The 14483-nt window shown below is 37.4% G+C and overlaps 1 protein-coding gene across 19 annotated transcripts in view; it reads left to right on the forward strand.

Annotated features, from left to right (window-relative positions):
• The window catches only part of MBD5 (methyl-CpG binding domain protein 5), a 248204-nt gene that overhangs the window by 131769 nt on the left and 101952 nt on the right, over positions 1-14483 (forward strand). For 10 of the 19 annotated variants that reach the window (XR_006284870.1, XR_006284871.1, XM_037913151.2 and 7 more), the window contains 2 exons: positions 223-415; positions 6094-6151. The gene's annotated coding sequence lies outside the window, so the exon portion shown is untranslated. The other 9 variants (XM_043525240.1, XM_043525237.1, XM_043525239.1 and 6 more) reach the window with 7 other exon arrangements.

The raw sequence follows: 14483 nt of genomic DNA on the forward strand, positions 1-14483 counted from the left end.
TTCTGATTCTTGGATGTACACTGTAATAGCCTCCATGATTTAGCAAAAGATATCTTTGTCTTTCTCCACCCATTCCTCCTTTTTTTCTTTTAATAAATAAAATTATGGTACAGAGTATAAAGTAGTTTGAGAATGTTTTACAGAACAGCCAAGAAAAGTGAAAAAGTGAAATCAAAAGATTTGATTTGTGGTTTAATGTAAACAATATTACTGACTCAACAGATGTAACTTGGGATGCAAAGAGTTTCACAGATGAGGGGTATAATAAGAAAAGGACCTAGCCCCAGTGACCCGAGTCCATAGCCAAACTACAGACAGGAGAGTCTCTGAAGCAAAGTTGAATGTGCACCCAGAAATTTCAGAAACCAAAAGGTCCCTAAGGTAACTAGAAGCAAGGCCATGAAGAGCATTATAAGTAAGTATTTTTTTTAAAAAATCAATACATTTTTATACTGAGACTTATTTTATTTTATTTTGATATTAGCATGCTACGATGGGAAAGATTATTGCTAAATATATTCCATGCAATAAAATTCTACAAAAGTTTGAGTTAATATTAGAAAACTAATCAAGAGAGCAGCATAGAGCAGAGAATTTCAGTATTTAACCAAGATGAAGTGAAAGTATAAACAATTTTGTAATTCATACTCTTTGTTTAAGACCAGCAGGGCATGCTTTACATGTTTTTGCTGCTAATTAAGTGAGGGGAAAAATACATTCTTGACCTGGTTTTAATTGATTTCATTCAGACAGTATATGAAGTTGAATATTTTCATGTGATAAACTTATCGTGTTTTGTGACAATGTGATTCATACAGGTATTAGTCATAAATGGTTATAATATACTTTGACATAATTAAACAGTGGAATGCTATTTATTTACATCAGAAAAGATTCAGCATTATCTCTGACCTAGATTATATTTTTGATGCCAGAGTAGCTGACTCGCACTAAGAAATTAAGCCAAAACTCTACTGTAATTTTTTTTTAAAAAGCTCTTTTTGTACATTTTTATAATCGAAATATAAGGTTATACCATATTGACAGTTAGCAGATGGAAAAAACAATACATTAGGAAGCTCAAAGAACACACTGGGAAGCTATGCTATAAATACCAGGCTAATTCCAGAGCTTCAAGATTTTTCCAAAGCTTTTAGAGCATTTCTTAATCTCTTTGGAAGGGAGTTATTAGTAGTCCTTTTATCTGATTTTTTTTTTCTCAAAGATTGTCTTAATCTTCCATAGGGCTATTTAGGGTACTGCCTTGAGATATTGTCCCTAAAACACACCTTCTGTGTGAAGTTATTTTTTCTATACCTCTTTGTTCTAGATTTCTCCTTGCTCACCCATTGTTTCTTCCTTTGGTAGTTTCAAGGAAACAATCCATAAGATGGAGGGGAGGAGCAAATATAGCATGTTGTGACTATAGTACATCACTGTATATAATCAACCATCTCCGCTTGTGTGAAATGCTCCACCAGAAAACTCAGACTCCTGTGTGCCTCAACTCATTTTGAATCTGAGATTCAATGGTCAAGCTCTCCCTTTATAGGTTAAGATAGCAGCCAGCCTTTTGGCTGAGTTTCATGAAGACTTGGGTGGCCCATAAAGTCATGGATGTTTTCTGTCACAGTCACTGTTGTAGCAAGACTCACCAAAGCTGCATGGCTTCCAGATTTCCAAACTCCGATGCCAGTGCAGTGTAGTGTGTTAAAAGTAAGTGACTGCTTGTCTTTTTCCAGTAGAAAGGCTCTGCTAAGTAGTGTATTACTCTACTGTTGTAGCAGACCTTAGCCAGGTCACAGAATCACTACAATAGTTAATAGGCCCTAAGACAGGATGTCACTAAGAGAAGCCCTGAATTCAGAGCTAATTTTATTTTTGTATGTATATCCAAGAAAGAAGAGATTTTATGGGCCCCTGATATTTGGCTGCAAAAAGCATGAAATTGTAAGGATGAAGACAGGTTTCAGAGCAGCAGCCATGTTAGTCTGTATTCGCAAAAAGAAAAGGAGTACTTGTGGCGCCTTAGAGACTAACAAATCTATTTGAGCATAAGCTTTCGTGAGCTACAGTTCACTTCAGATGCATCCGATGAAGTGAGCTGTAGCTCACGAAAGCTTATGCTCAAATAAATTTGTTAGTCTCTAAGGTGCCACAAGTACTCCTTTTCTTTTTAAGGATGAAGAGTCTCTTAGGACTCCTTATTGAAGTTAGCAAAATGCAATAGTCATTGGAGAGTGATCGGACAGAATCCAGACAGAATCTTAAAATGTAAGAACTCTCCACTCATGAAATGTCATTTTGATTCCTGCACCTCTGTTTTGTTTGGTTTCAGAGTAACAGCTGTGTTAGTCTGTATTCGCAAAAAGAAAAGGAGTACTTGTGGCACCTTAGAGACTAACCAATTTATTTGAGCATGCTCAAATAAATTGGTTAGTCTCTAAGGTGCCACAAGTAGTCCTTTTCTTTTTGCTCTGTTTTGTTTGAGTAATACTTTTAGGAAATTGTACTATTTCCAGGAATCTTAAATCTGTGTGTGTTCATGTTCGTGTTCCTTGAATACCCAATGCTGGAGGAAACGGAACAGAGCACACACAAAAAATCTAGATCACAGGTCTTCCAATTCTAGTGGATTCTAATTTTGCATAAACACACAAATTGTTGGTGTTGTTTTATCCTCACTTTGTATTTTCCTGAAAGTTATTGCTATTGTTGATGTGTGAAAAAAGTTTCAAATGTGGTACAGGTATTTAAAGTCTATCTTCATTGATTGCAGTTTTTAATATATAAAAGTGAACTGAAATAAATGGTTTTTTTCATAAGTAAATGAACATTCCTTAAGACACTACATCCAAAACAGGGTGAAATTCTGCCTTTGTTGAAGTCAATGGAAGCTTCAGTGGAGCCAAGACGCCTGGGTAGCTAAAACATTGGAAATGCATACATTTTAAAAATAGCACTGAAAGGTGTTTTGTCTGAAAGAGGCGTGAGTTCAGGGATCTTTGTTTTTCCTGAAAGAGTTGATGACCTCACAAACACCTAAAATGAAGCAGGGAGTTGCATTTATTTACCTTTATTTGTGTCACACAGTACACTTCTGTTACTCCATTAATGTATTTATGGTGCATTAAACATGTTAAAACACTTTTATATTTTAAGTAATACAAATATTCATTATTAGTATTTATTAATAGGGCTCATTTACCGTTAAGTATAAGGGCACACAAGATGTTACATAGACTCAGATATAAAAGAAAACATAACACAAGGAGAAACAAAATATCATCTGTTTTATGTACACATCTTTGGAGCTCTCTGGTCTTGCTGAGAGTTTGGACCACAGCTTTTCTCAGCTTCATTCACAGGGAAGACTCAAACCAGCTCACTTGAGTTTTAACTTTGTCTCTGGCAAGAAGTAGAGTTCTTACATTGTGACAAAGCAATCAGATTTCCAGATTTTCCATCCTTTTGGGGAGGATCTAGCAGCTTCCTCACTCTATTGCCTCCCAAGAGAGAGAGCACACTTTTTCCCTCCCTCTGCACATCCATATGTTCCTTACCCTCCTTTTTGTCTTCGCTCCCTTGATGACCCCAGGTAGTTTGCTTCTTTCCAGGTGGTAGACTGAGCAGTTTTTCTGGGGTGGGTCAAGCCTTTGGCTTCCTTCATTCCTTATGAAAAGAACCCTTTCTTGTCCGACCTAGTGTAGAGTATGTACATCCTATCTCTCACATGCTGCAAACAGGGTATCTGGGTACTCCTCTCCATTTTTTTTCTTGACACAGTACTTCACCAAGGCCAGTTAAGGACTAGAATGAAAATGCTTTATTAAAATTGTGTGACACTGGCTGGCAACACAGTTTGTGTTTGAGATTTCAGATGGCTATTTCATGAGGACTCTTTAGTAAAACAGTTAATAGACTTTTGTGGTCATGTTATCCATAACCTAAAAAGTGAAGAAAATAGGATTGTTCTTGGCTCTCTCTCCCAATTTTATTCTGAAATCATGCCTCTGAGACCTCAGTCTGAGGACATTTTTTCACTGGATGTAAAAATATTTCAGCCGTCTCCTCTTGAGTTTCCTTAGTAGAAAACTCTTGTACGTTGCTGCAGTAGCAACACATCTATTCTGTTCATTATACTGTGGTAAATGCCTGTAATACCACATTTGCAAAGTTACTTTTTATCCTTATTATACACAGACAAGTAGATACCTCATGTTAAATGTTATGTGATTTTTCAAAAATTCAAATCTTTTTTGATGAAATTCATCCCTGTAGAAAGAGCCAGCACATGGCCATTGCACCAATTACTTCCCACTTATACCCTCACAATAAGGCTTATTTTTTAGTAAAAATCCTCTGTCCTCTGTTGTCCAGTCCCAGCATCTGGGAGTCAGAGGTTTAGGGACACGCAGAGCATGGGCTTGCATTCTTGACCATCTTGGCTAATAGCCGTTGATGAACCCATCCTCCATGAACTTATCTAATTCTTTTTTGAACCCAATTATACTTTTGGCCTTCACAACATCACCGGTAACAAGTTCCACAGGTTGACTGTATGGTGTGTGAAGAAGCACTTACTTCTGTGTGTTTTAAACCTGCTGCCTATTAATGTCATTGGGTGACCCCTCATTCTTGTGTTATGTGAAGGGGTAAATAACACATCCTTATTCACTTTCTCTGTACTATTCATGATTTTTATAGACTTCTATCATGTCCCCCCTCAGCCGTCACTCTTCCAAGATGAATAATCCCAATCTTTTTAATCTCTCCTTTCATGGGAGCTGTTCCATATTTCTAATCATTATTACTGTTAATTGATCAGTTTGTTCCAAAACCACCTCTATTGACACTGCAATCTGGGACAGCGCCTCAGATTTATTACCTAAAAAGAATGGCTCAGGTATCGGAATCTCCCTCACATCCTCTCCAGTGAAGACTGATGCAAAGAATTCATTTAGCTTGTCCACAATGGCCTTTTCTTCCTTGAGTGCTCCTTTAACACCTCAGTCATCTAGAGGCCCTACTGGTGGTCTGGCAGGCTTCCTACTTCTGATGTACTTACAAAAACTAACAGGATTTTTTTTTCTTTTGCTAGTTGCTGTTAAAATTCTTTTTTAAGCCCAATTTTAAAAAAATTCTTGATTGGCCAGTAATCTGACTGGTGATTGGATAAAAGAACACACAAATGTAGAGTAATCTTTATTTAAAATTCCTTTTATTTAATAGAGAGAGGCTGTGGAAGTGATAGTTAATCCCATGAATTTATCCTCAAGAGTCAATAACAGCACTCAGAGACCTACCTCTGAGTTCCTATTTGTTTTATTTAAAAAAAATGATTTGATTAAATATTTACAAGCATGACAGACACTTCTGCAGCTGCCTTTTATTTGGCAACTGGGGACTTGATGGGGTAAATACCCAAAATTACTATTTAGGGCCAAATTTTGGCCTGGCTTGCATACAGCACACACACGAGAAGAAGGGAGTGCAAAATGTGTCTTTGCAGTGCAGCTTTGAGTATCCCCTCGTGGGTAACCTCTTGAGTGGGTAAGCAGAGACTACAGAGCTGCTGCATCCCTCCCTCCTGCAGATGACCAGAAAGGGGGCCCAATGGGGGTAGTCACTGGATGGAGTCTTGAGTTTGTCACCTCCACTGGCAATACACCAGGCAGCAGAGAGTAGGAATAAACCTGGCATAATTTTAATCCCTTGCTGGAACAGGAGGGAGATTGTGATTCAGGGAGTACAAAACTACACTGTCCCTTACTCTGAAGTAAAGGCAAACCCACAATTGAGCACTTTATTAATATTATTGCTAAAATAAAAAATAATCTTGATTAGAACAGACTTAAACATCAGATTTATTTTGCCATGTTTGTGGTGTTTTAAACAAAATAATGTGCCTTTGTGTTAACAAGTAGGTAGTTGCTTCAAAGTCATTTGCTAGAAGAAATAAAAGACTACGAAATTTGTCTACCCAAGGGGGTTTATAAAAGTTTAGGGCAAACTGAGAATTATTAAAGGTTAAACTTTTATTATAATATACATTTGTGTATCTTCTGTATCAACTAGTCCTTTGTTTTTCAGCTTAGAATGAACAGGATGAACATACCCACCTTATGTCTAATCCTTAACAAGGAAAAAGGTCAGTTTTTGCTTCCTGCTACAATTAAATACTGTACCTTACTTTGTTAATTGCAAAGCAATAAGTGCTTTTTAGTTGGACCACTTTTGATCACATGACTTGTATAATAAATCAAAATAATGCATGTTGGGATGTGGAGAGAGAGAATTTTATAACTTAGAAGTGTATTCCCTAAACAACTCACTCAGGTCGGATAATGTAGATGGAAGAGCTGTTAGAATTTTCTGTCTGAATGATTTTCCAATAGAAAATGCCCTCATCAGAAAATCAAAATTTTTTACAGGAAAATTTCAATTTTCCATGAGGAAAATCAAAATAATGGCCTCCAGGCAGCCTGCCGGAGGCTGTGTCCTTACTCTCTGGCTCTCAGCCAACCCCATCCCTCTGCACTCAGTCTGGCTGCAAGAGAGGCAGACAGCAGGACACTCAGCCCTTGTCTTAGAAGGAGGTAAGGAGGCTGAGCATCCCTTTCTCTGCATCTTGGCTCTTAATCAATTTCACTTTGTCTGCTGTGAGGAAGTGAAATTGACAAGAGTCTTCCAGATGGGAAAGGGAAGAATTCTGTGTTGGTTCTTCCAAAACTGAATTTTTCTAGAAATCCCTTCCTGGAAAAAATGTTGCATTTTTGGCTTTTTGTCCCAATTTGGAATGATCCCCTGCCCCTCCTCCTCCCCCACCTTGCAAAAAAAAATTTCTGGAAGGAGTTTCTATTTTCTGACCAGCTCTAGCAGATGGAGAAGATAAAGATATAAGAAAAAATCATATATACAAGGATTGTTTATTTATTAAAGTATTACCCCTATAGTTAATGGGCTTCATGGGCCAAATGAAATATGTATGTGTGGTAATTGTTCATGGAGTGGAGGCAAATAAAAGGGGTAAAATCACCCACTTTTCTTTTGTTGTAGAAATGCTTGAGCTTCTGGACCCCTTTTCAGGAAACCATCTGTCAGGTGTAGAGATAACTGGCTAAGAATGGGAAAACGTAATACAGAATACCTTATAAATGTTTCAGTAGGGCAAAATCCTATGTACACAAGTAGTTCTTTCTTATGTTTATTAATGGTATACCCATTAACTGAACTGGGGGACTACTCATGTGTGAGAGAGTTTGCAGAAGTTAAAATGGTTTTCTTTTTTGTTTGCTTGTTTATTGACAGTTAATTCATATCTATATTTTCCTACACAATTTAAGGGCAAAACTTTAGTCCCAAGAAAGTCAGTAGGACCAGGATTCAATCCAAAAGTATAAGAGCCACATTTTAGTCCCACATGAGTGACAAGTATTGCCATATATTTTAAAGCATAAACTGTCATACTTAACTGAGTAAATGCAAGAGCATTTCATGCTGATGCAAGTGTAGCGGCTGCACATCTGAAATACTGTCCCTTAAAGTGATGATAATCGGATAATACTGTAATTGTACCCAAAAAAAAAAAAAGCCACAACCACATACCTCCTAGAAGAAATTATATGGCATACATATTAATATTGAAGCTGGGGCAGGAGGAAGGGAGAGAGGGTTGATTTCCAATGAACCCAATGATTTCCCTACACTGGGGGGAATCCTCCATATGTATGGCTAAGCAGACTGTAAGCACATGTGGTGTGAAGTTACTCCAGCAATTTTCTATAATTTATCATCCACATCTGGTCTTTCGTTTATATCTAAATTTCCTATTAATGTAATTTTAGTAATAGTAAACTGATGTTACCTGTCAGCTTTTTTACCACACAGTAGAAAAGTAAGCTGAAATTGGTATATGATATTTGGCTTGCCCCTAATATTTCAACATTGACTTAGAGTAGGCAGTTATTTGTTTTTTTTTAATTTACCTTTAAGGGACCAATCCTGTGCACATTTAATCCTATGAATACCCTTTGATAGCACATGCAACTCTGTTGAAAAAAGTAAGAATATTTATGTAAGTAAGTGTGTGCAGGATCATGTCCAAAAATTGCAAACATCTCTTCAGGGCTCAGAATCACTCAAATTAAAAATATAAGAACTGATCTTAATGTCTTTATCTACATAGATTAGAATCCTAAAGAGACATTCATTTTATTTTACTGCATGATAATTGCAGGTTGGCACCAAAACACCATTAAATGTTATCCTAAATTCTTTCAAAAAGAATGCCAAACCTTCTTTACTGGTAGCAGCTAGTTTTGGTTTTCAAAACATGCTATAAGTGACTCATCAACCATGTTACAAATAAAATTGTTTGAAATATTGAATCTGCCATAGGTTTTTTTTCTTAAAAGAAAAATAAGTCAAAGAAATTTTTCCCTAAGGGGAGAAAAAGCATTAGGGTAACATTTTTATCTATCAAAATAAAGAGCATTGATTTAGTATCATTTATCTTCACAACTAAATGGAAAAGAGATTTTGTATATAATCTTTCTTCCATCTGCACACACAAGTCCCACTAATGCTAACCAAAGCAATACATGCACAGAAGGGAAAAATACAGTCCTTTGGGAGTAACAACTTTATTGTCTTTTTGACTGTGTGTGTGTGTGTGTGTGTATTTATTTAAACTTGCTAAATGCTCATATTACACAAAAGTATAATTAGGTCTATGGCCTATTTAATATAACCAATAGACTTTTGTGGTTGGGTGGTTTGAACACATCCTCAAATACTGATTTACTTCCTTCTTTCTGATTCTTGTTGCTTGTTCATAGTGAGCACCACGTTATCTAAATACTTGAATTTAATTTACAAAATTTCTCATCTACAAATTCACATTGGACAACAAGAATAATTTGAAGCATTCATGACCAATGTGGCTGATCCAAAAATATTAGGATTTCAACTTCTGCTGTTGTACTTTAACCTATATTACTGAGTTGCTTCAATATTCAAACCAAAAAATTCAAATAAAGTTATCAAGGGGTTTATATCTTTTATCTTCTTACAATAAAAGAAGGTTTGGTCTTCCGTTTCAGTTTATTGAGAATCACTTTTTGAGGAAAAAATCCACTAGAATTAATTGTTAGATTTTGTAAAACAATGAAAGATGTACTATTATTGCAATAGAAACATTAATAAATCATTCTGTACAGGTCTGTAGCATACTACATTGCAGACAGCCAGCATGAGCTCACTAAACACTGTTTTATTAGACCAAGTAATGATACAGAGCTTGTATTAAGGTGCCTGAATATTTAATTTTATGTTAACATAATTTGTTATTTTAAGAGTATTCTTCTCATGAAAGACTAGGGAAATTGTTAATTATTTGCTGAATGTTTCAGTAAACAATTTTAAGAACAGCACTTGAGGAAAAAAACATTTCATGTCTCTAAAAATAGCTTAGTCACATGACTTAATACTTTAGCACAAAAGCATAATTTACAGGTTTAATTTGCAATCCCACTATATTTTTTGACATTCTCTTGCACAGAAGCTCAGTCTGAATGACTCAAATGACTTAATATTTCTTTGCATTGAGTGCTCGGTACCTAGTACAAAGCAAGATGATTTAGTATAATTTATACAATTTGGGTCTCTGCATTCTTTCTGCACAAGTGTGATTTTTTGTTTTGTTTTTTTGTTTTGTTTTGTTTTTTTTTACTCTCGAATGCTTTGTTTTTGAATTCACACATTGCACAATTAATGAACTTTTGGGGTCATCTTAAGCAAGGGAAGAGTGTCGTACCAACAGATCATATCCACTGACTATATTTCCAGCGGGCTGATTTTTAAAAAAACATGTAAGTAAAAACTAATGGAGACTTTCGGTTCCATTTTTACATGAGTTTTTTAATTATTATTCTGTATTTTATCACAACGTAATGGCCTGTACGCAAAATGATTTACTGAGAAGCTGTCAGATAAAAGCAAAATTTTCAAATAGTTAATTTGATATTTATTGGGTCAATATTTTCTGCACTTACTTATTAAGTGCCTCTAGAATGTACAGCAAAAAGGTACTCATGTAATTGTTTGGCCATATATTCTACAGTCTAAAAATACTGATGAAAACTGAGTTCACCTTAAGTGATTTGGCCTTTGGGAACCAAGGGTCCGGAGTTTGGGTGAATAAATTTGCTCTTTCTATGTTATGTCCTTGGATCAACTTTTGAACTCCTAGTTCCTGTATTTGCAACATTGGTCCGGTGCTTAAAAAATATTTGCAGCTGAATTAGATATGAGGTCATAATCAGAATGTGACCTTCAAAGATTTTCTTAACTTGGTTTTCATTTCCTTCTCTCTTGATCTGACAGAATTCAGAAACTACATTGATAGTTTTCTGGTGAACAGATTTATTAACTTAAGTCAGCAAGAGAAGCATTTAAGCCTGTTACATGTTGAATACATTTTTTAAATATTAAAGACCCTTTCTTGTTGTGCCTATTGCACTTTGGAAGTTCAAATTCCCTCTCCTTCAGCTGCAGAATGTTGTGTTTGGTCTTTTGAAGCCTCCTTGTTTCTTGGTTCGAAATCTCTTTCTTACTAGTATGTAATACCATCAGTGTTGGGGTCTTCCAGAGCTAACTGAATGTCAATGAGCTGTGGGAAAGTTTTGCTGAAGCCGTGACCTGAAATGAGCTCTTATGAACTGATAAATCCATCTCACAGATCAGCCACATAGAATTAAGCTAAAAGCCATGCAACCAGAAAATCAGCCACTCATTCTCGCCCCAAACAATTAACATCTAGAGGGAAACTGCTCTTCTAGAAGTTAAAGTGTGGTAAGGGTCAGGAATTTCTCCCATAGGAAAGTAAATGTTGGGGAAGACAGAAGATATGGAAAAAAAAATGCTTCCCAGCCATTTGGAGGTCTGTTTTTGTTAGCCATAGTGTCTGTTTAAAAAAAAAAAAAAAAAAAAAGTAACCTTATGAAAGAGAGTTATAAATATTGTTGCTCTTTACGTGCTAGAATGTCTTTAAAATATTTCAAAACATCTAAATTAACATTATAACAAAGAATATTTTGAAATATGTGACCGGAATCTTTATTATGTAGACAGGTTCTTGCTACATAGTACTTTGTTTTTTGCTTCTTTAAAGTTAGAACTTGTTTTCTATTCATCTTTATTAGGAAGTGAGTTCATTAGAGTTTCATGTTTGTGGATTGAAAAGAGGCCAGTGATTGAAAATAATAGGAATGACTTTCAGACATTTTAAAATGGAGACAAACCATTGTGGTACTCTCCAGGTCACCTTTGGTAGATCTGTATGGTGCTCAAGCCAGAGACACTTGTTAATATACAATGAGTCTATCCTGAATATGACGCAAGTGGATTGTATTCATAATGATGACTTAAAATTCCGTTCTACAGAGTAACTTCACTGTTTTAAATTGCCTCAGGTTCATACTTGGAATGTAAATTGTTAGACTGAATACAAATTTTATTTTTAAAAAGAAAAACAAACCTAAACTGACAAAATTGTTCTGTAGCTCTGATGTATGCATTAGAAATATATATAAGAATTAATTTGAAGGTACTTATTTCTTGATATGGAGTGATACTTTGCTAAGTATAGAATATGTTTGTTTTTTTTTTTTTCAAAGAAAGAAGGAAAAGCTGTTACCTTCTTATCTGTTCATATCCAGGGCATATCTCTCTCTCTCTCCCCCCAATTCTGAGTTCCTTTTCCCCTCTAATGTTCTAAGTTGTGGGGTGTTTGAAAAGGTATCTTAAATCCACTTTGATTCTTGTATGGAGCATACAAAAGGACATAATTATAAGAATATTGGTCACTTTAGAGAGTAGCATTTAGTCCTTTCTAAGAAAGCTACTTATGGTTTTGCGTCTTCATTTTCCATTGAGATTGTCTGGTTACTGAAATTCGGGTGAAAAGCTCTTTTATCAGAGGTATGTTAGTGATGGTAGCAGCCAACAATGGTCACCAGATCTCCAGAAAAATTACATGCAGCTTTCTCCATTCTTTTACTGTATATTGTTGTCTAGACACTGTGGCCCACACTAATTCTGCTTTTCATTACTCTGACCAACTGAGGATTCATAGATTCCTAGGCCAAAAGGGACCATTGTGATCACAGAATCATAGAATCAGGGTTGGAAGAGACGTCAGGAGGTCATCGAGTCCAACCCCGTGCTCAAAGCAGGACCAACCCCAACTAAATCATCCCAGCTAGGGCTTTGTCGAGCCAGGCCTTAAAAACCTCTAAGGATAGAGATTCCACCACCTCCTTAGGTAACCCATTCCAGTGCTTTACCACCCTCCTAGTGAAAAAGTTTTTCCTAATATCCAACCTAAACCTCCCCCACTGCTACTTGAGACCATTGCTGCTTTTTCTGTCATCTGCCACCACTGAGAACAGCCGAGCTCCATCCTCTCACCCCCCTCTCACTTCTCACTCCCCCCCCCCCCCCCGACGTTCTTGTTAAACCCTGGATTTGTGCTGGAAATGGCCCAACTTGATTATCATACACATTGTAAGGAGAGTGATCACTTTAGATAAGCTATTACCAGCAGGAGAGTGGGATGGGGGGAGGTATTTTTTCATGCTTTGTGTGTATAAAAAGATCTTCTACACTTTCCACAGTATGCATCCGATGAAGTGAGCTGTAGCTCACGAAAGCTTATGCTCAAATAAATTGGTTAGTCTCTAAGGTGCCACAAGTACTCCTTTTCTTTTTATCAAATCCCCCGCGCTCTTCTTTTCTCCAGACGAAATAAGCCCAGTTCCCTCAGCCTCTCCTCATAAGTCCCCAGCTCCCTGGTCATTTTTGTTGCCCTCCTCTGGACTCTCTCCAGTTTTTCCACATCCTTTCTGTAGTGGGGAGCCCAAAACTGGATGCAGTACTTCAGACATGGCCTCACCAGTGCCGAATAAAGGGGAATAGTCACTTCCCTGGATCTGCTGGCAATGCTCCGACTAATGCCGTTAGCCTTCTTGGCAACAAGGGCACACCATTGACTCATATCCAGCTTCTCATCCACTTTAATCCCCAGGTCCTTTTCTGCAGAACTGCCACTTAGCCAGTCGGTCCCCAGCCTGGAGTAGTGTATGGGATTCTTCCATCCTAAGTGCAGGACTCTGCACTTGTATTTGTTGAACCTCATAAGATTTTTTTTAGTCCAATTCTCCAATTTGCCTAGGTCACTCTGGACTCTATCCCTACCCTCCAGCATATCTACCTCTCCCCCCAGCTCAGTGTCACCCGTGAACTTGCTGAGGGTGCAATCCATCCCATCTTCCAGATCATTAATGAAAATGGTGAATAAAACCAGCCCCAGGACCAACCCCTGGGGCACTCCGCTTGATATCAGCTTCCAACTAGACATCGAGCCATTGATCACTGCCCATTGAGCCCGACGATCTAGCCAGCTTTCTATCCACTTTATATCCATTCATCCAATCCACACTTTTTTAACTTGCTGGCAAAAATACTGTGGGAGACCGTATCAAAAGCTTTGCTAAAGTCAATATAGATCACGCCCACCACTTTCCCCATATCCACAGAGCCAATTATCTCATCCTAGAAGGCAGTCAGGTTGGTCAGGCATGACTTGCCCTTGGTGAATCCATGTTGACTGTTCCTGATCACCTTCCTCTCCTCCAAGTGCTTCACAATGGATTCCTTGATGACCTGCTCCATGATTTTTCCGGGGCCTGAAGTGAGGCTGTAGTTCTCCTTCTTCCCTTTTTTAAAGATGTGAACTATATTTGCCTTTTCCCAATTGTCCAGGACCTCCCCTGATCACCATGAGTTTTCAAAGTTTTAATTTCCTATATTTCTGCAATCATATCAGCCAATTCCCTCAGCACCCTTGGATGCATTAGATCCGGACCCATGGACCTGTGCATGTCCAGCTTTTCTAAATAGTCCTTTATTTGTTCTTTCACCACTGAGAGGCTGCTCACTTCCTCTCTGTACTGTGCTGCCCAGTGCAGCAGTCTGGGAGCTGACCTTGTCTGTGAAGAGAGAGGCAAAAAAAAAATTGAGTACTTTAGCTTTTTCCACATCATCTGTGTCAAGGGTCCTTCCCCACTCTGAACTCTAGGGTACAGATGTGGGGACCTGCATGAAAGATCCCCTAAGCTTATTCTTACTAGCTTAGGTTAAAAGCTTCCTCAAGGTACAAACTTTTACTTTTGTCCCTGGACCTTATGCTTCCACCACCAAAGTGTCTAACAAAAATAACAGGGGAAGTGCCCCCTTGGAAATGTCTCCCCCCCCCAAAAAAATATCCCCCCAAGCACTACACCCCCTTTCCTGGGGAAGGCTTGATAAAAATCCTCACCAATTTGCATAGGTGAACACAGACCCAAACCCTTAGATCTTAAGAACAATGAAAAGCAATCAGGTTCTTAAAAGAAGAATTTTAATTAAAGAAAAAGTAAAAG

The sequence above is a fragment of the Chelonia mydas genome, chromosome 11 (assembly GCF_015237465.2).
Source record: "Chelonia mydas isolate rCheMyd1 chromosome 11, rCheMyd1.pri.v2, whole genome shotgun sequence".
Taxonomy (NCBI): domain Eukaryota; kingdom Metazoa; phylum Chordata; order Testudines; family Cheloniidae; genus Chelonia; species Chelonia mydas.